This window comes from Canis lupus, chromosome 14, assembly GCF_011100685.1.
Source record: "Canis lupus familiaris isolate Mischka breed German Shepherd chromosome 14, alternate assembly UU_Cfam_GSD_1.0, whole genome shotgun sequence".
NCBI lineage: Eukaryota > Metazoa > Chordata > Mammalia > Carnivora > Canidae > Canis > Canis lupus.
This window is the reverse complement of record NC_049235.1, coordinates 23985539-24006687: the sequence shown is the minus strand read 5'-3', so window position 1 is coordinate 24006687 and position 21149 is coordinate 23985539. Positions and strand designations below refer to the sequence as shown.

The 21149-nt window shown below is 38.5% G+C and overlaps 1 protein-coding gene and 1 long non-coding RNA gene across 2 annotated transcripts in view; both read right to left on the bottom strand.

The window, feature by feature from the left end:
- The window catches only part of NXPH1 (neurexophilin 1), a 433511-nt gene that overhangs the window by 198783 nt on the left and 213579 nt on the right, over positions 1–21149 (bottom strand). The gene's annotated exons all lie outside the window — the stretch shown is intronic.
- The window catches only part of LOC111098771, a 70222-nt gene that overhangs the window by 2890 nt on the left and 46183 nt on the right, over positions 1–21149 (bottom strand). The gene's annotated exons all lie outside the window — the stretch shown is intronic.

The following is a 21149-nucleotide window of genomic DNA, read 5'->3' as shown; positions in this document are numbered from 1 at the left end:
GGCCACATTTCTGTAGTTACTAACAAGAGAAGAGAGGGTTATCAGGTTTGGTTTAGCTGAATTTCAGGCAGCAAGAAAATCCCATGCACTTTCTTTTGGAAATTCTACTGGGAAATGACTAGGAAACTCGCTGATGAGATATTATGGTCACAGTGGTCCTGGCTGGCAGAACAGAAATTAAAAGCTGTGATAGCCCACATCATCCAAGCACAATGATACATTTATTTACCTGTGCCTTGCCTGTGCCAAGATACCTCCACATTTTCTTTCTATAGCAAAGGCAGTGCTCAGTTTCTCAGTGAGCCCCTTATTTGGGCAAAAAGAAAAGGAACAAACTAACAAGCCACCCTTTGATTTCCAAAGGGCAACTGCCAAGTCTGTGTAAGCAAGGAGGAGAAGGTAGAGCCTTTGAAGACCTTGCAGACTGACCAGTATCAGCAAGTCCTGCCTGGGGTGCTCCTTTTAAGAGCTTATCATCCCAGGGCGAAAAGACTCAGGCCTCCGGAGATTATTAACTGAGAATTACTAGGGTCACTATATCTATAATCTAAGGACTCACATGCATGGAAATATCTGTCCTTAATTTTTAATAACCAGAAACACTGGTGTTTCGTCTCACAACCTCAGAATTGGGACAGGGGCATGCAGGCCTGCAAAAATATACGGCTAGTGGGGAAGAAGAAACTAGGTCCAGGACCATGTAAATAAGGGATGAAAGGAAAGGAGTAAAGGGAAGCTGAAGGCTCCAAAACTGGACTCAGGAAGAGTAATCTAGGTTTAACTCAGCTATTCATTTATTCATTCATTCACGAAACAAATATTTATTACATGCCTACTCTATATTTGGTCTCCTAGAGATGCAAGGTACAAATTGGAATACAAAAGCTCTAAGAAATACTGAATCACAGACAAAATTATTTAGCTCGAGTTTCCCCAAATGTATTTAATCCTTAGAATTCTATTTTTTTTCTAAGAAAATTTAGACCATATCAGAGAATTAATATTCCTGGAACAGTTTTGGAAATACTAGTATGGAGTAAATTGTACTTAATTCTTATTTAAGGGCAAGTGTATAAACATAATTATCAAATCCTTCAGTCTTTTTCATATAATCCAAAGATCAAAAAACAAACTATGCATTTTCATATAGAGCTACCTTGGTTGGGAAGACCCTAGCTTCAAGATGCCCATACGAGGGATCCCTGGGTGGCGCAGCGGTTTAGCGCCTGCCTTTGGCCCAGGGCGCGATCCTGGAAACCCGGGATCGAATCCCACGTCAGGCTCCTGGTGCATGGAGCCTGCTTCTCCCTCTGCATATGTCTCTGCCTCTCTCTGTGTGTGTGTGTGTGTGTGTGACTATCATAAATAAATAAATTAAATAAATCTTTAAAAAAAAAAAAAAGATGCCCATACGATATCAACTTAGCAACATCTCCTAATGAGAGAATTCTGAGTGTGCCTATCATAATGCACCACATGTGAGAAGCAGCAATAGGCTCCCTGCCTCAACTCTAGAAGATACAGGCTTGAGATGGACACTGAATTAGGTCCCGTATAACCATAGGAAGTCCTGGAATAGCACCCTTCCAGCATTGCCAGTTAGGTTCATTCATGCAATGATCTTTTGAGTGTCTGTTATCTTCAAACATGAAACGCATTGTCTCATAATTCTCATGACTACTCCTGCCTTATTCTCGTTTTTCAGATGAGGAAAGCCAACCAAGTGGAGGTATCTTGATTTGCACAAAGTAAATAAGGTGACAGAGCTGAGTTTGAAATCCAGGTCCATCTACCTCCGGAGCCAACTTTCTGTGTCACATCACAACGCTCTCCAAAGGGAAGTCCCACAAGCGCCCAGTTGACTGAAGAGTCTCTAAGTCTCTGAGTTCAGAGCCTAGTAGAATCACACTCACTGTCAGAGGGACTATGTGCACATGGTGCCTGGACATGCAGGTAGGAAGCAGCAGTGGATCCAACTCTGGCCATTTATGGAAGACACAGACTGAGGAAACCAGGCTTGAGCTGGCAATTCAGCCTTTAAAAGAAAAATTAGTTTTCTGTAACCTAGGAGGAAATTAATCTAAATGACAATGGAATACAGTTAACAGTCACAAAATGTGAACTTGAGTTTTAAGACCTTATCCAGCATCTTCTGTGCTTTCAAAAGAATAGTGCCAGAGTTGAAACAAATTCATGCATACATCTCTTAAAGAACTATCTACTCCATAAAATCAATAATGCATACTCAATAAAATAATATTAACTGCATAAAATAGATTGGATCCATTTTCTACGGGGCTTTTAGCAATGTTGTGACATAACTAGTCATTACATTCAATTATATGAACTAACTGATTTATAGGCCCAAACTCAGTGCAATATAAGTGTGCTGGCACTGTCAAAACTACACACTTCTAGAGAAGTAACTTAGCAGAGAGTGGGGCCAAAGGATAGAGCTAGACTCAAGCTAGTGTCACTGACTTCACAAGAATGGTCTCCTATTGCCCAGAGGTCCTTACTGTCTTTGTTTGATTATAACCTGTTTTGTTCTTCCAAATAATAAACTCTGATATTTCTATCCTGAATGCTAGTAATGCACTGTGGCCCTAATTTTGAAACATGCACTCTTAATTAAGAACAGTGATGACCTATGTGCATACACAGTAATAGCTTTTAATATTTCATGTTAAGAATTTTTGTTTCCTGTCTCTTCTTCCTCCCAAAGCAACAGTACCAGTGTCCTACTCTGAGGCTCTTCCATGCAACCATGGAAGTAGCATCTTACTACTACTGCCTTCTCGGAACATCTTTCCTCCTTTCCCTGTCCTCCTCCCATCCAAATCTTCCATATCTTTAAAACCACTTCCCATGCACACTGATCTCATCCCTCCTTGTGCTCAGGAAACTTGTTGGCCTTACTTCTTATTTTGTGATTATTCTTATTTGCTGTTATCTTATATTGGCATTTAATTCTTGTAATTGTGTTTAATGTTTCATTAGGCAGAGTAAGCCAGACTATGGTGTAGTGTCTCAATAAGAAACCCTACATCTGAATTGTGTACCCTTCAAAAGTTTATTTTACACTCATATAAAGCCTGTTGGGGATTATTAGGGTCTCTTCACCATTCAGGGGCTCAGAGATCCAAGCTCCCTCCATCTTGGAATGCTGTCATCTCAACACCTGACCCTCAAAGATACCATGGCAAAGGAAGAGAAAGCATGGAGGTGGCCTTTTTCAGTTCTTCAATGTTCCAGCCCCAAGGAGACAGACAACACAGCCACTAATATGCAATTGGCTAGAACTAGTCACATAGCCCAGCTATCAACAGGGAGGCTGGGAAGTATAATGTTTCTATATGTCCCAAAAGAACAAAAGATCTGGATCTGGATGAGCCCCAGTATTCTCTACTACAGTAAGTTTATATCATGTCTTCCAAACAGACTGGGACATCAGTGATGCTAATGGCAGCTAAAGTGAACTTTGCTTGCTTGTTTGTTAGTGGGCTGGCCTGTCTGAGCTCTCTGGGGTCCTTCAGTGCAAGACAATCATCCACATCATTAGGATCCTGCCAGAGATCCTAGAACTGTGCCTCATATATAAGAGAATTGCCTTAGAAAGTATTTATTGATGGGTTCAGTCTGAACACTGACAGGGAAAAACATTATACCTGATCAAGTTATGTCTCTTCATAGCTCTTGGCCCCATTTTCTAACTGCTAAAAGTGTAGCTTATAAGACAAATGAATGTGGCAGGGACATCAGAATTTCTTGTGGTTGTCGCAATTGACTACACGTGAACGCCACAACTTCGAAACTTCCCCCTTCCCTGTATGCTAAGACAGAATGAAATCAACAGTGATGGACAAGACCCTACTGAAGAGAAAGGTCACTTCATAAAGTGACAAAACCTGGCCAGAAATATATTTATGATACAATACAACACAACAGCACATTTCCCTGAACTGCCTCAGATAGAAAGGCTCCAGATGAGACACTGTTATCCCCATTAACAGATGGAGAAAAGGATACCTGAAAAGGTGAAGTTTCTTGGTCATAGTCAAACAGCCACCCAAGAAAAGCCAGGGAGAGTACCTGCAAGGTTGCAGGCTTGGAGCTGTTCCTATTAAATTAGATGATGTTCATTCGTCACTGACAGCTTTGGGGGGAAATGGATCAATAAGCACTTCCCTTTGGGTCACTTTCCTACTGTGTCGGATTTATATCTGCAAATGTTTAAAGAGTTCCCATTTACCTGGGGTTTTATGACTTTGTTATAATTGCCAGAGCTGAGAGAAAGCTGCCTTCCGTCTGGCTTCTCCTCCTGCAGGGAGCAGTCCAAAAACCATGTCATCTCAATCATAGAACAAAAATGCTTTGAAGGAAAACAAATGCCGCTTTTTTTTTTTTCCTTAAAAAGAAATTGTTGAATTGCCTGGAAAAGTCAGACAGTGACTTGCAAAAAAACCTTTCTTTTAAGTTGTCTAGCTACTGGCAGGAGAGGATGGATCACTGCAATGGATTTTCTGAGTGCCTCATCCAGGTCAGCATGAAAGATTGGAAGATTATTCCAGAGTCTCATGACACCATGGTCAAGCAGCTTTTTCAGTTCAGATTTCTCAATTTTAAATGTGGAGTCAACACTCCCATCCTTTTTATATAATAGAAAGTATACTATGCATACCTTTATATAAATAATTATTGCCGAGTATTATCGTGAACAAAGTTGGGGAGTAACACTAGCACATTTATCTATAGCTACTTGGTAAGGTGGCATTGACTTTTTCAGATATTTTCTCACAAACTTTTCCATTTCAATTTACGTGTTAATTCATATGCAAGTACATACACACACACACACACACACACACACACATATATACATATTAACTAACTAAAAATCAATAAGCGTTCATTTGCTTTTTTCTTGGTTTTTCTATTGCAACATCCTCCATCCATACCTGACCTTCAAGTAACATACACGTATATGAACAGTAAAAAGATAGGGGGTAGAAAAGAGAAGAAAGCAAAGAAAAGGAATGCTGTTTTACAATTTATCAAGACAAGAGTATTGACAATTCAATTTCATAGCAAAAGAAAGCAGTGAATGTGCTTGTTCCGTATTATAACTCTTTCTTTGTGCAGTCTTTCTTTTTTCTCCTTGGAATCCCCTAGTTCAAATGGGTTTTCAGTTTAAATGTGTTCAGTGCTGAAAACAAAATAGCATTTGTAATCTTGGGGAAAAGTTGCTACCATTCTGAATTTGCACAAGTAAATTACAGAAGATAGAATATTTAATTCTTCAGAACTATCTTATATACAACAGAGCAGCTTTAATTAATAGCTGTGACACTGGCTTCACCATTTTAAAAAGTGTGTTGTTTGTATTTAACACATTCTATAACTTTCTGGACATAATTTATTTTGAAAATCTTACCCTTTTAGAGTATATAAAAGTAAACCTCTGTCTACCTCTGTCAAAATAATAAATAATTCAGAATACATAAATACTACTACTGAGGCTGAGCCACACCACGGAGGAGCATGGGCCTTCAGAGCACTGGAGAAAGTAATGTCAAGAGGAGGCAAATAAAAATTAAATATACCTCCTCTGTGCAGTCCTTCTGTTGCATGCCTCACCTAAAAAAAATTTTTTTTCATTGTATTGTCCAAAATCCTAAGAAATTGTATTATCTCCATTTTGAAAGAAAAATAATAATCAGGAGGTAGGAGCACCTGGGAGAGGAAACTTGCCCCATATTCCTCCCAATGAAAAACAGGGTTAAGCACAAACTTGTATGGCTCCAAACTCCCTGGATTAGAAAGAGCTAATTGGAGCTAGAAAATAAAAGTGTGTTTTACATATCATTCTCTGTTTTTGCTATCAATGTTCTTTCTTCTTTTTTAAATAACTGTTATGATTTAGGACAGATACATATGGAAGCACCCTCAAAACGTGAGACATCCCAGTAACTGTGTTGTTGATGATGAAGACATTTCTTATGCAACTCTTCATTAGGACTACACTCTTTCAACATGTCAACAAACATTCCCCATCCAGCACCCTGCTCAGTACTAGGGATAATGCAAAAGAAGGAAATAAATTGTTCTAAATACAGAAGAAAATAAATCTGGGGTTTTCCCTGAATTCCATATTAATCTGTAGTCTTTACTGATACATTCAAAATTCAACTTCAATAATATCTTTGTATACCTACTATACACCAAGTACTGTGTCATGATTTAGAAAGGGGGATATCCCAGGCTTGCAAAATAATACAAATACAGCTACTAAAATTCAGCACCTGAGCATTGCTATTTCTACCTCCTTTTTATCTGCGTGTTTGACAAATATTGCAATGGCAGAAAGAAACTGCTTCAGGGCATCAAACATATGTGAAACTGCCAATTTTCAGTACAATTTTGTTTACCAAAATGCAGTCCCAGGCAGCTCTGTTCACTCCTAACAGTTCTTCAGAGATGTCAGAAATCACCTCCCTAGCCTGCTCCCCAGTGCATGTTCTCACAAAGAATTGCCAGGAACTGCCTCTATATAAACGTCCCTAGTAGAGCACAAGAAAAATCAATGTTGTTCCTCTTCCCCTTCCCTGAGCCCTGTTCTACTATTCCCATAAACAAGCCCAGGTACAAATATGGGTAGAGATCTCTTCTGGGAGGGCTCAGTATTCCAGCACCATATGTTCTTTTTAAAGAGAAACCATCAGAGCACCTCTTTAGTGCTTGTGTATCTCCTCCAAACTCAGAGTCAGATCTGAAGCAGTACATGTAAAAGCTATTGTGCAAGGACCACTCCACGCTCCACTTCTCTCTCCACTGCCCAGAAAGAGGACTCCCACAGAAACACACGTTGAACTGTGCCCCCTGGTCTCTGTGCTGCAGCCACACTGACTGTCACACACTCCACGTTCTCTTTCACCCCAGACCTTCACACATGTCCTTTCCTCTGCTTATGATCCTTTTCTCATTCTGACCAATTAGCTCCTACTTAGCCTTCAGGTCCCAATTTATAGAGGACCCTTCCTCTGGGCCCCCGCATCTGAATAGAACTCCCCACACCTCCACAGCACACTGTCGTTCCCCTGTAATAGCCTATCCACACTCCACTATTGCTCATTGCTCACCTGCTATTGCACACACTGGTCTACAAGCTCAGCCAGGGCAAATACTGCCCCCCATCTTCTTCACTATTATCTTCTTACTGCCTCACATTATGCCTGCACAAAATAGGTGCTCAGTAAATATTTGTGGATTGAATGAGTCTAACGATCAATTAATGTTAATTTACTAACTAGTACATGCTTTCTTACATACCGCAGGATGAATCCTATCAGACTGAACCTTAAACAATAACAACAACAACAACAAAACCCTAAGGTGACCCAAACATGGGCTCATGATGGGAAAATATCTGCCTTCTTTCTTTTCCAGCTCCCTTTCTATACCCTCAATATTGAGCCTCTCTGCAGTTCACTCATGGTTTTGTTTGATAAAGAGCCTTATAAACCCATTTGATAGAACTACACTACGATCCAGGAACTGTACTACTAAGTACTGACCCAAAGGATACAAAAATACTGATCTAAAGGAGTGCATGAACCCTGATGTTCATTATAGCAGCATTTTTAACAATAGCCAGATTATGGCAAGAGCCCAAATGTCCATCAACTAATAATAATGGATAAGAAAAAGGGAGGGAATATTACTTAGCCATAAAAAGAACAAAATCTTGCCGTTTGCAGCAATGTGGATAGAGCTAGAGGGTATTATGCTAAGTGAAATAAGTCAATCAGAGAAAGACAAATGCTGTATGATTTCATTCATTCATGGAATTTAAGAAACAAAATTAATGAACATTGAGGGGAAAAAGAGAGGAAGACCAAGAAACAGATTCTTAACCATAGAAAACAAACTGATGTTTATCAGAAAGGAGTTGGGATGGAGATAGGGGGTAAAAGAGGGGGTGCTTAAACACAGATGACAGGGATTAAGGAGAGCATTTGTTGCGATGAGCACAGGGTGATGTATGGAAATGTTTAATCACTAAATTGTACACCTGAAACTAATATTAAATTGTATGTTAAGTAAATGGAATTTAAATAAAAGCTGAGAAGGGGAAAAAAGAAACAAAAAAAGAATTCAGTAAATATTAGCTACTATGACAGACAAAAAAAACACATTTGAGTGGGAATAAATGACAAGGGATTCATTCTTTGTCTCTCTTCTACTTCTCACTAAAATTCTAAATTCACAAGACTCAAGTATTCTTTTTTTTTTTAAGACTCAAGAATTCTACTCACTTTCAGCCACTTACATACTTGAACATGTATAAATGTACAAATAACCTGAATAAAGCAATTCCCCCAATTAGGTGTTGGCCTTGTACAAATACTTTCCTTGAAGAAAACCATTACTTTTGTTGATCAACTTAATGAAAATCTCTGTGGGATCAAGGTATTTCTGGACCCCAGATAATGTCTGAAGACTTTCAAATGATACTTCATATAAAATAATTTAATTCCTTTTTTTATTTAATTCCTAATCTGTAAAAACAGTATTAAATAGTCCTTTGAGGCTCACTATAATGTTCTTTGATCTGTGTTTTGTTACTTCACAGTGGACAAGTGAGCAAATGTTCTTGACTGACTGACTGACTAACTGGTTTGTTGAGTGATCATTCAAATGCCCTAGGGTCCAAGAGAACATCCATGTCTGAGATATTCCCCACTAGTGAGCAAATCCCAAGTAGATAGAGCTTGAGAAATGAAGCAAGGGGAGGGTTATAATAGATGATCTAAAAGATGTGTAGTGGTAGAAGAGGGGGAAAAAAGGAAAGCTTGGGCAGCCCAGGTGGCTCAGCAGTTTAGCGCTGCCTTCAGCCCAGAGCCTGATCCTGGAGACCGGGATCGAGTCCCACGTCAGGCTCCTTGCATGGAGCCTGCTTTTCCCTCTGCCTGTGTCTCTGCATCTCTCATGAATAAATAAATAAAATCTTAAAAAAAAAAAAAAGGAAAGCTTACTAACGATAAGAAGAAAGGCATTATCTAAAAGAGCCTTGAAAAGTAATGGGATTTGAGAGCTCCTTAAAAATGCCTGAGATTTAAGCAAGCAGGACTTGAATAATAGCATATGATGACATAAATGAGCAAACAATAAAAGCAAAAGCTTGGTGGCAGGAAAATAGATGACTAAGAAAGTTGAGAATAGTCTAGCTTGGCAAGAGTATTCGGTATGTGTGCAGGAGCATGTGACTGGCTAGGTGGGGGTGGGGTTAGAGAGAAAGAAGGGAAAGGGGAAGATTTAGAGGAAAATATAGCTAGAGAACAGCAAGTAACCCATGGGCCACAAAGAAAGAGAAATTTATATATTTTTTAATTTGTCCTGGTTTAGAGGGTTTATGTGAACAGATCCGCATTCCATATGTGAGGTTTACTGACATCATTAAAATGCTCAATTGTCTTAGTTCTCCCAACGGCAGATGATAAGACCTGCAATATACACATTTCCCAACAGTGACTCCGAATATGTTTTAGGTCTTATCTAAACATTTTAGAATGTCTTGGTAAGAAGTAATACAGAGTTCATGAGTTGGATCATAGCTATACTCTTAGTAAAAAGAAAAAAAAAGCTAGTTTTTACTGTAATATATATACATTCCTCTTCCTCTCAATGATAATCAGCTAAAAATGATTCATACTCATAAAAGTTTTCTCTTGATTCCAAAGACTGTGAAGTAATTTTATAAAGAATAGATGGCTGAGTCCCTTTAACCAACTGTTCAAGTATCCACCATTTAGCTGTGAAATGTAGCAACTCTCCAGGATCCCATGGCAGGAAATAAAATATTATCCTTTGGAACAGCATTCAGTGGCATGTGCCCCATGATCTATCACTCAGTAAATATTAATTGATGATGATGAAGCAGAATCACACAGACCAGTGGAAGTTCTACAGAACTGTTCTCTTATTTATCCCACCTCCCACCTAGACACATCTGCCCAGAAATGCAGACTTTTTTGCCTCACTCAATATCCATCCCCCTGGGAAACATTTTTAACCCAGCTAGATTAGAATCTAGTGAAAAAGGTCATTTTGTTCACTGACAAGTGTTTTGTAAACCATCTCCTTCTATCTCCTTCTCACTCTTGTTCTATCCCTTGTATACGTGTATGTGTACACATACACACACATCCTTTCTTGCAATGCTCTGTTTATTCTAATGTTCTTTGGAAAGGAAGAAGAAGCACTTAGTATGCAGCTGCTTCTGTATGGGACAGAGGACATATGGGCCATATGAATTAAACTGACCACAATACATTTGGAAAATAGGACAGAGAAGTAAATTTCCTTTAGAGTGCAATATGTGTTAAGTCAGCTGAACCACTGACTTGTAGCAAGGGGAGGTTAGTGGAGGGGTGGGAAATACAGTGAGGTGGACATTTGCATGTTGAAATAGAATGGCATGGAATTGGACACTTTGACATACAGCCTTGCAGAGTGTCTTTTTGGATCAGAGCTGACAGTGTAAAGCATCGATGAGATGGTAGGACCTGCCTATTGGATACCTATACCCTACAACTTTCAAGAATCTACAGTCATGAAGTGGGCAGCAAAGGGGGAAGGGATATTTTATATACCATCCTGAGGTAGTATAGAGGACAGGTTTCTCTCTTGGTTTAACCATTTACCAAAATATGGGCAAAAATCCAAAGCTTGTCTGTCAAGGTAGAAAGCCCAAGGCTGAATCACAAGTCTACTACTTAGTAACCTTAGGGATGTTACTGTACCTCTCTGAGTCATCCTTGGAAATAAGGATAATAATAATTAACTTCCATGCTTTGTGAATATAAAAGGCTTAATAAATATTTGGAGAGAACAAGTAGCTATTAGGTAGAAGCAACGCTTTTGAGAATAGGCATCTGAATATAGGCAAGATATGGACAGTTATAGCTTGTATTGTGTGCCTCAAAGATTCATATGCTGAAGTTCTAACCCTCAGCATCTCAGAATGTGACTTCATTTGGAAATGAGGTTTTTAAAGGTGTAATTTGTGAAGATTAAGTCATTAGAGTGGGCCCTAATCTGATGTCCCCACAAAAAAAAAGAGAAATTTGAACACAGAGATACACACAAAGGGAAAACTATGTAAAGAGACACAGGGAGAAGACAGCCATCTACAAGCTAAGAGAGGTCTGAAACAAATTCGCCCTCACAGCCCTTAGAAGGGACCAACCCTGCCGACATCTTAATTTCAAACTTCTAGCTTTCCTAACTGTGAAACAACAAATTTCTATTGTTTGAGACACCCAGTGTGTGCTACTTTTTATGGCAGCCCTAGGAAACTAATACATGGAGCAAGGCAAGTCTGCCAAACCATGTAACATGTGTAGTTCTATTGGAAATCCTTAATGGTGAGCTCAAAGGAAATTCAAGGGATTCAAATGACATCTACCTTTTCATCTTATCTCCCACCATGCCTCCAAATGGCCCTTGTCCCCCAAAACCCTAATGAAATGTCTGGAGTTACCTAAAGGTATATAAACCCGTACCTGAAACCTTTAGGGCCAGATATGATTTCAAATTCAGAAATTTTCAGATCTTAAAATGTATTATAGTACATGTAGCATATACTATGTAAAACTCCTGGTAGGATGTGATAATACACTCTATAATCAACACATCAATCCATTTGCAAATAAGTATGTGAATATTACCACTAATAAGTAGAAACTACATGTTTCCCGTCACTTAAGGTCAAGAGTTACCAAATGAGTGAAGAAAAACCTTCACATTTTCAAGCTTTTGAGATTTTAAAATTTCAGGTAAGGGATCAAGAATCCACAGACCATTCTACTCCTCCCATCCCTGTATATTCTGTTTCTTTCACCTAGAATGACCATCTGGATATTCCTATACATTTTAGTATTCCATTCTCCCGTAAAATTCCTATGTCATGATTACCACTCAGTTCAAAAAGCACCAATTCAAAATCTCCCCACATTACTTAGGCAGTTGGGCACTCTCCCTGCCTTCTTCCATGATACCTTCTAATGTACATTTTTATTTGAGCAATTCTCCAACTGACTGTGTACATATGCAAAAAGAATACTTTTCTCCATGTCTTTAGGGATAATGAAGGTCAATAATATACATGTTCATCTTAACGTAGCACTAAGGCTACTGGCTAGTAAAAGTACCAAGCGTGCCAGAAGTTTCTAACACTTAGCATTTGCAAATGAAAATTAGTATTTTTGAGTGTGTACTTCTAAGTAATTCAGTTTTCTATTAAGTTGCCTGGCTGCCATGCAATGCTGGTGCTGTTCCTCTACATACATCCAAGCCAATAGATAGAATTTTGCGTTTAAAAGAAAAACATTATCAGTATTATAAAGTGGATGTAGTTTGCATTTGTTACAATTAGTAAAAAATTATCCTAATTTAATTTCATCAGCATAAATTTACTTTGAGTTATTTGGTTTATCTTATGGCATGAAGAAATGTATATTTGCATCAAAATCATGTTAGCCTACTGTTTTACATTACTAGACTAGGGAATTATGATTAAAATATGAGACATATATATCACTAATTCTAATTTAAATTCACCATACTCACCTTCCCAAATTTTCTGCCACTGAAAGGGAGGAGAGAGTGGAGTTGGTGAGCCATAGAGCCTTCAGCCCCTCCTAAGTGGGCTTTGTTCAAAAAGTTAGAGAACCACTACCTTAAAGTAAGTTACTAAACTTTTTGTAAACCTCTGTATTCTCACTGCTTGCCACAGAGTAGGCATTCGATACATGATTATCAATGGATTGAATGAATGAATGAATGCTTTCAGAACCACAAAGAGTCACAAAAATGTACAGAGTTTAGCTCATCACCTCCTCTAGGTATAGCAATGATACAGTGGGTTAAGAGTAGTACATGGTTCTATGCACTTCTTAAAATATAGAGGAAATTGCAATGTTCTCTTGACTTCTCTTTAATGTTATATTTGGAGAAGAGCCACAGCAATCCCTCTGGTTCCTTCCTGTCATCTCCTTCAGAAGAGCCAACTCATTTGGGCACTCAGGGGGCTAGTTTGGCAGCTGTCAAGCTCTGGATTATGCATCTTGAGCTATGGCATCTGCAGCTGTAGTGATACTATCTCTAGTGTCTGCCCTGGCTGGGATCCAAGGGCCAGAGCTGCCGGGGCAGGGTCACCCAGTCCTGAGCTGTCAGAACCTCCTGGTGGCTACTTTCTTTCAGTCAACCTTGATAAAAGGAAATATGCCTTCAATTCAATCCCCTGGCCCATGTCTTATTGAAGTTGCCTGCAGTAGGACTGAAACTGTGCCAGAATCTTCAGCAGGGTCTATAAACCTGCTATGTGAGGACTTGAAGCTAAGAATCTAATTCAGCACTGGAACAGAAATAACTGGTACTACCTGTATTATGTTGGTGCCAGTGGCATAGAGCCCACCATTTTCCTAGGGCCAGAGGGTTAGGGTGCAGGTAGAAAGTCTTCCCCAAAACCTTTGGGTACAATGTGCAACTTCCCCTTTTGTTCTACTATTAGGCTGTTCATCTCCAGTCTTCAAAGAATGAAGGAGACAGTTCAAGGTCTCTAGTTGAACAAGAGATGATTGGTCTACACTGTACACAATGGCCTCATACCTGAGAGAAGGGGCAGAGTGTCAGACACCATTGGACCCAAGGCCACTTGCAACAAGAAATCTGAACTCAATGGCCAAGACAATATTCATAGGCAGTATAATTTCCACACTTTAAAAGGAAATGCTAACTTGTGCTTGGGCAGCATCTAACATAAGACTTGTGGCCTCTACAGAAAAGGTGATAAACTCTGAGGAATTAACCCGGAAACCAGAAAAGTCGTCAACATAAAGCCTGGTAATATAGCAAATATTCATAAGTGAGGTATTCATACCCCCCATTTTGCCTGCTATCATTAAAGGTTAGAATGCTTCTTTAATATTATACGCAATACATTATTTCTTCAGAAAACTTGTCTGTAATTACAATTCAAGTCTAATTCTTTGTGGATTCCAGTTAAAACCAAGCTCTATTGTTCTACTTAAAATAAGGTTTGTTTGCAAAGTTGAGAACATCTTCTACACCTCTCCTTTATTGATTCAAGGTCAAGGAAATGAAGATCAGAATGGTATCACATAATACAGGTATTTATTTCCTAAGATCCCATGACAAAATAAATGGAACTTTCCAGTGAAAGGGTTCAAAAGTTCAAACTTAAATGAATTGGAGCCAAAAGGCAAGTGTTTATTGAGAGAGACTATAGCTCTAGCTAAGAGTAACAAATACATTAAATTTATACTATTCCCTTACTTTGACACTACAACAGAATTTTTTAAGTAAATATTAATGGTGGATACACACACACACACACACAGAGAATATATGCAATGCATCTTTTAAAATTACATACCCCTATATTTTAGCAAATATTTATATAATTCCTCCAAAAGGGGCAAGCTTTCTATACTTTTGTTCCTATACTTCTTATTGTACCTAAAAACAAAAATGCAGTATTTCTTCAATCATCAAAATTCAAAAAAATTCAAAATATTTTATCTTTATCCATGACCCTATATTCTTAGTGGGACTAATGCTAAATTGTATGTGCAGAGTATTTGAAAAAAAATTACCAGATTCAAGTCCCAGTTGTACTTCAGATAAATGTCTCAACCTCTCTGAGCCTCAATTTTGCCATCTGTGAGATGAGGTTAATAGTAATTATCTCACGGAGTGATTGTGAGAATTATATGAAATAATATTTGTGAAAGCACTTCACTTAATATTTGTGTACAGTGATAAACCTTAGGAATTACTAATAAGATTACAATTATATTTGTCATTGACTAATAAGTCAATGACTAATAAGTAGTCATTTCAGGGCCAGAAATAAGCAAAATGGTCAAATTTATGTTTCTTGCCTCCCCTACTGTCACACCCAGATTTTAGCCTTGCTTTGCCCTCAGCTGGACTCCCTTTTATATAAACAACTCTCCTAGAGTTTATGGGAACACTATTTAGAATTGTGTCTGGCACATAAGTAGTCAGCACCTTAAAGTTTAGGATTAGCTCTGAGCTAGTGACTCTGAAACAGAAAATATCTAAATAAAACTCTTCAATGCAAGATTTGTGGGTAAGGATTTCTCACTAACTCTTTTCTGATGAAGTTTTAAAAAGCTATCATTAAGCAGATGCTCCAAGAAAAAAAATCATTGCTAATTCTCAGCTACATGATAAGATGTTGTCTCCCATACTTCCTGTTGCTCACCCTACAAAAGGATTTATGAAATATCCCTACATTGGTTTTGCTTTTTTTTGGAGCGTGTGTGAAATATTTCACTGGTGCTAGTGACACTCATGCTAACAAACATCAAAAGCAGTACAGGTCCCAATGAGGAGACATGGGACAGCCAACGTCCCCATGTACCATCACTATTCTCTCACTCAGATACAACACAAGTTTCTGCCCATAGCTGACCCTTGCAAGCTCCCTCCAAGTCCCACACAGACAAAGAGGAGGGGGAATGCAAAAGAGAGGGAGAATGAGACTCACCAGCAGGTTCCTCGGGATGACTCTGATTACTCTAGACCCTAGGCAAATGAAGATGTTTATCATCAGAGACAGAAAAGAGAAAAAGAGACTGAGGAAGGCACTTGATGGGGTGAGCACTGGATGTTATACTATATATTGGTAAATTTAATTTTAAAAAAAAGAGAGAGAGAAAGGAAGAAAGAGAAGACATTCCGCATATCATGATACTATTCTCTATAACAAGGCACAAGTTGACACTGTCTTGGAGAATCAATGTGCTACTCCAAAACTAGATATTTATCCTAGACACCACAATATATTTATTAATGGAGAATTAAGCTACTCAGATCATACACAATGCCTTCCAAAATTCATTCTATCTTTCAATATTAAATGAGCATGACTTGGACTTTTTGATAACCCTATGGAATCAACATTCTATTTTTAAAGATATATGTAAGTTTTGTAGTTCATCTCATACTGGTAAATAATTGACTTAGCAGTCATCCACTAATGGATAATGTCATTTAATAAAGGCATCAAGATTAGGCAAAGTGTTACAATTTTTGTTTCATGGTGCTTCATGTCTCATTCAAGCAAATCTGACCATCTAAAAGGAGGCAATATCCACAAATATAGACTTATTTTTACAAATATCACTTGTTGGGACTGTTACAAGAATCCGTGCTGCAAGAATTAGCTCTCTATTTTGCCAGGAATCTGGTCCCATTTTCTCTAATGTCCCTACCTCCTCAAACGATCATGGATATGTTACTGGCAGCCTCAGATTGATCCTTCTCCTTTTAAAAGACCCTAACTTGTACTTTTCCATGGAATCTTGAGGACAGTACAAGTCACTGTACTTTGTATTCATTTATGCAACACACATTGATTGACCCTATAGAGCACAAGGGGCCAGACACTGGGGTTATAAAGAGAAATAGGTGGAGACTTGGCCCTCCAGAATTCGTATTTTAGACATTAGACGTTTATTTTTTTTTTAAGATTTTATTTATTTATTCATGAAAGAGAGAAAGGCAGAGACACAGGCAGAGGGAGAAGCAGGCTCCATGCAGGGAGCCCGATGTGGGACTCGATCCCAGGGCTCCAGGATCAGACCCTGGGCTGAAGGCAGCGCTAAACCGCTGAGCCACCCAGGCTGCCCGACATTAGACATTTAGAAGACATTAGACATTTAGAAAATACTCAGCAAATTTGAGATCTCATAAGTGAAGGGCAATTTCTTTTCATCTGGCTTATACTCTATCCACAATGCTCACCCAAGGATAAAGAAATATTTATATTCTCTCTCCATATTGGGCTAAGAATGGAGTCTTTAGCAGTAAGTATAGCCCTCACAGAATGAATGCTTATTGCAGGAGACAGAATGTGTGTGTTACCTCAAAATTCATATGTTGAAACCTAATCCCCAAAGTGATAGTATTTGGAGGTAGGGCCTTTGGGAAGTGATTAAGTTATAAGGGTGAAGCCCTTATGAGTGGGATTAGTGCCCTCATAAAAGACACTCCAGAGAGCTCCCTAACGTCTTCCACCATATGAGGACACAAAAGAGGACAGCCACTAATGATCCAGGAAGTATACTGCCCCCAGCCACGGAATCTGCTAGGGCCTTGATCTTGGACTTTCCAGCCTCTTGAACAATGAGAAATAACTTCCTGTTGTTTATACTTCTAGTCTAAAGTATCCTGTCATAGCAGCCCAAACAGAATAAGACATTCATATGGCAGGTACTGTTTAAAGCATTTTGCAAACTGGGTTATGGGCACTGAGGAGGGCACTTGATGGGATGAGCACTGGATGTTATACTATATGTTGGCAAATTGAGCTTCAATAAAAACAAATGAAAAAAATAAAAAATAAAATAAAAAATAAAGCATTTTGCAGATATTTATAACAGATATTTGCTTCATTTAATTCTGGCAATTATCCTATGAGAGAGATAATGATATTATCTTTTTTATTTTACAGATGAGAAAAGCAAACCTTAGAAAGGTAATTCAACATGGCCAATGTCATACAATTAATGAAACAATCAGAATGTTAACCTAAATCAGACACTAAAGAACCACTAACTCCATACACCCTTAGCAGTATGAATTTGTTAGCCAAAAACATCTAGATTTTTCTCTTAGGTTAAAATATACCTGTAAATATGCAAATATTCATCTAATTGTGATTATGTTTCACAGGTAGAGAGATAACTGAATATATAATAGAAAAATAAAAGCTAAGTCAGAATCATCTCAGTATTGTTCCATTGAGAAAAAATCAGCCAAGATTTAGTAATAATATACTGGAAATTGTCTAGAGTTGAAATCAGAAACATTGGATGGGCACCAGGTACCAGGAATATGAGATCCACTTAAATCAGCTTGGCAAAGCATAAAGATTCTTTTCAAAAGGTGTTCCTGATTTCATCATTAATCAGCTTATTCCCCTTTTTCCCTATTGACTGGCCATCTACTTCAATAGAACACTCTGGCTGTTTTCAGAGCTTTAGTATTCAGCCTTTAAATTAGCTAACTGCCCAGCCACAAGGCAGGTAGCAATTTATCCCAAACAAATCATGAGGCAGGAGGCATTGAGGAAAGGCTGCTTATTTTCTTCCTGCTTTCTTGTGAGGGGTCGGGGGTAGGGGAGAGACTGTGACAAATGTTTGTGGGTTAGTAAACTGTACTAATTTACAAGCCTGCTGTTATCTTTCTAATGTAACACTCCCTAGAGGAGCTCTGAGGAATGATCTAGTTGAAGCTTTCAGCTTCAATCAATAAACTTGGAAGATTATGAAACATAGGCTCCTATTTAATACAGTAAAATCCTGCTTTTATGCCACTGGGGGAAGGATTAATGTTATAAGTGATTTTGAAGTATAAGCTAAAGAAATTAAAATGTGAATTAATATATTACTTGCCAAGCTTTATGACCAAAATAATAGTGATAACCAACATTTGTATGGCTCATTACAGCTCAAGATATCCACTAGGATGCCTTGAAGGCATCTTAAAATCATCACCATCATCATCATGGCTACCACTCATTGACCATTAGGCATGGCTCTAAGTGCTTTACATGTTCTTTACTCATTTTCTCCCCCTTCACCTTCAGATTCTTTGTCCTTGCAGTGTCTCATATCTTAGTGAATGAACCACCATTATTCAATTATGCAAGTCAGAAATCCAAGAGTCATCCAGATACCACTCTCCCCAAACCCTCCAAATCCAACCAGTTGCATCCCCTAAATCTATTTTGAATACTCAGCATTATTCTAGGTCTACCACAACCACCTTAGACCACCGTCTCTCATCTCAACTGTTGGAATAGTTCTCAACTGACCTTCTGGTATCCTCTGCCCTCCTACACTCCCCATTCATCTTCCAAGAGTGGGCACTGGAAATGCAAACCTGGTCATGACATGCACACATGTCCATAAACTTAACATCCTTCAAGAATTAGGCTTTGAACCATCACATGGCTACAGAGCATGTAGAGTCTGGCACCAGTTTCCTAGGACTACCTTCTTCCTTGAGCTTCATCCTCCAGCTACCCCAGCATTTGTTCACATCCTACAAATGTATCCTGCACCCTCTGCCATATCATCCCCTACTTCTTCTGCCTGAAATGCTAGCACCACCATCTTCTTGCTTAATTAATGCCAGTCATCTGTCAACTCTCATCTCAAACATTATTCCCTTGGATAAAACTTTCCTGAAAATTCCCTTCTCCTCACTCAATTAAAATTTCTTTGTTATATGCCCTCATAGAATCATGCCTAATTTGCTTACTATCTGTTCCTAGAGAACAAGGATGGTGTTCATTAATATATCTTCATTCCTTAGACCAGTAATTGAGCAACGGAAGTGGATACTTATTAATTAAATAATCTAAAACACTTATAAATTATACTCCAAAAACCCTTTTCCATTTAATCTTCACAAGAACCCTGTAGAAAAGATATTAGTTAATACTATCCCTATTTTATAAAGGAGATGATGAAGACTCAGAAAAACCATGTCTCTTGCCACTCAGGTCACTGGGTGATGGAGTAAAAGTTCAAACTTGTATCTTTTGACTCTCTGGTCCTCCAAAACACTTTGCTACTTTCCAAATAAGAAAGTGTATTGTATGTTATCACCAGTCAGCATAATGGACTGTGTTGAAAATCAACCCAAGCAAAAAAAGAGATGACAATTATCACATCAATTGTATAACTCAGCACATGTGCTAAAAATACTGACTTGTCCACTAACGTAGATGAAGTTTATGGCATGTAAATTATACTTCAATATAACTGTTCTTAAAAAGCATCATAATTCCTAAGTGATATTTTGGAATTTAACCCAGAAAGTACCTCAAAAATGATGGAACATTTAAACACCTTCTCTAGAGAATCATTTAGTGTTTCTGATGTTTCTTAAAGTATGGCCCTCATACCACATGCACTAGAACCACACTGGATGCTGTGAAGGCACAGATTCCTGGGCCTATTTCCAGATCTATTGAATCAAAATGGTTGAGGTCCCAGAAATCTAAATGTTTAATTTGCATAGAAAATGATTCTCATGCACATGAAAGTTTGGAAACAGTGATCTATATGCAGCAAGACTGCTTAAAAAGGCAAATATCCTCAAGGAGAAGGCTAATCACCTGGTTAAGACCTTGTACAGAAACACCTGTCTGTTCTTCAAAGTTAATTTTCAAGCAAACAATGAGATTTCTGATAATTGAGAATAAAACACCATGTGTTTTACAGAGTTATCCAACTAACAGCAATTGAATGTACAATTTATGCAAAAATTTAGTGCAACCTGAAATTTCCAGTTAGTCCCATGGAAAACCTAATGGGCACAAAAAAGTCCAAGTTTTACAAAAAGTCTTGTGGAAGTTATCCAATAAGTATATGCTGTTATATATCTCCTACAGTGTGCTAATATGAAAAATGTGATTTAAAACTACTTTTTCCTGGCAGCCCCGGTGGCGCAGTGGTTTAGCGCCGCCTGCAGCCCGGGGCGTGATCCTGGAGTTCCACGTCAGGCTCTGCATGGAGCCTGCTTCTCCCTCTGCCTGTGTCTCTGCCTCTCTCTCTCTCTCTCTCTCTCTCTCTCTCTCTCTCTGTGTGTGTGTGTGTGTGTGTGTGTGTGGCTATGAATAAATAAATAAAATCTTAAAAAATAAAAACACTACTTTTTCCTAAACTGCTGCCACCAGGAACCTCTATTGAGTGGTTCAAGAATTCAATCTGCAATGCCAAACCCTATAAATGACGGTTTTGCCCATTCCGTTACTCTGGAACAGATTACAGACAAACAATAAGGACCTGGAACTGGAGAGGAGATTGAGGCAAGCCGTCAAGTATCAAGCAGGATGTTGGCACTGAAAATGAGTCCAGGTCAGTAGAAAAGTTCAAGCAGTTACTGGAGGTGTGAATGAGGCTAAGAATTACAAACAGGGAAAGTCATATGTAACAGAAGCATAGCCAGTGGTGACTCAGAGACCCAACATTCTCTTGAGAAGTAGGAGAATGTTGATTCTTCAGGACAGAGAAAACCCAACA